Genomic DNA, 1667 nt, shown 5'->3' with positions numbered 1-1667 from the left:
CAGCATCATCGGGCACATCGTCTGGTTCCTCTTGATCTTCAGCAGCTCCCCCCATTGCAGCATCTCCGTATTCAGGGGGCACATAGTTGTCATCGTCCTCTTCTTCTTCGCCGTCTTCCATCATAACCCCTTTTTCTCGGTGCCTCGTCCAAACATTATAGTGTGGCATGAAACCCTTGTAAAGAAGGTGGGTGTGAAGGATTTTCCGGTCAGAGTAAGACTTCGTATTCCCACATTTAGGGCATGGACAACAAATAAAACCATTTTGCTTGTTTGCCTCAGCCACTTCGAGAAAATTATGCATGCCCTTAATGTACTCGGAGGTGTGTCTGTCACTGTACATCCATTGTTGGTTCATCTGCGTCCATTATATATAATTATGTGTGACAAAAGTAAGAAAATCAGACAAGTATCTATCTAAAGTAAGAAAAACAGACAAGTATCTATCTAAAGTAAGAAAATCAAAAGGAAGATAAGAACAAAAGGCTCACCACGGTGGTGTCGGCGAGCAGATCGGAGCAGGCGATCGACGGCAGTGAAAACAGGGATGGGGCGTGACGGACCGCTAAATCTAGACAAATCTCGGGAAAAATGGAGCTCCGAGGTCGAGCTTCGAGAGGAGAAAGCTTAACTACTGTGGCTCGAGCATTTCATCGAACACCTCATGTGCAAAGGAGGTGAGCTAGAGCACCCAAATGCCCTCCCCTCGCCAGCCAGAAAAAACAGAGCACTGTGGGGTGCTCTGCCGCGGTGATGGGTATATATAGGCAACTTATTTGTCCCAATTCATGGCAGGAACCGGGACTAAAGACCCCCTTCTTTATCGGTTCTAGGCACGAACTGGTACCAACGGCTATGGGCCAGGAGCGCGGCCCATTGGTCCCGGTTCGTGCCTAGAACCGGGACAAATGGATCCAGACGAACCGGGACCAATGGCCATGAGGCCCCGTCCGGCCCCCTAGCTAGGCTAATGAACCGGGTCTAATGCCCCCCATGGGTCCCGGTTCGTGAAGAACCGGGACTAATGGGCTGGCCAGACCCGAACCAAAGCCCTGTTTTCTACTAGTGGGGTATCATTTTTTGCGTTTTCCTTTTGTCTCATTTTTCCCTTTTAACCTTTTCTCGTGTTTTTTCTGTTTTGCCTTCTTCAAATTTTATTTGCATCCATTTTACTTTGTTCATTTTCTGCTATGTCTTTGTTTTTTCATTTTTTTCTTATGCTTTTGGAAAAATACCGGAATATCCATATTTAATTATTTAAAGCATATGAACATATATTTAGATGTTCATGAATAACTCTTCTTCAGAACATGTTTTTGGATATTTAGGAATACATTTTAAACATGAAATGACCATTTTAAACATTTTTTAGCTGCAGATTAGTTGTAGCGTGCGTTTTTGCGACAACAAACAGTACACTCGTTTATTTTACCTAGACTAGAAGCTCCAACAGCAGCATACTGTTTTTTTCGCAGATAGAATGCATATGATTTCACTTTTACTATTCTCAGTAGCCTAATACTTTCAAAGTATTGATTATCTAAAATTGCATACTTAGAGCATCTCCAGCCGTTCGGCCCCCCAGGGCGCAGAAAAACCGCGGCCTGGGAGCGAGCCGGCGCTAGTTCGGCCCCTGGGGTCGGCCTAGCTCCCAGTCATGCCCCCAG

The sequence above is a fragment of the Triticum dicoccoides genome, chromosome 4B (assembly GCF_002162155.2).
Source record: "Triticum dicoccoides isolate Atlit2015 ecotype Zavitan chromosome 4B, WEW_v2.0, whole genome shotgun sequence".
NCBI classification, from domain to species: Eukaryota; Viridiplantae; Streptophyta; class Magnoliopsida; order Poales; family Poaceae; genus Triticum; species Triticum dicoccoides.
Note: the sequence above shows the minus strand (reverse complement) of the source record.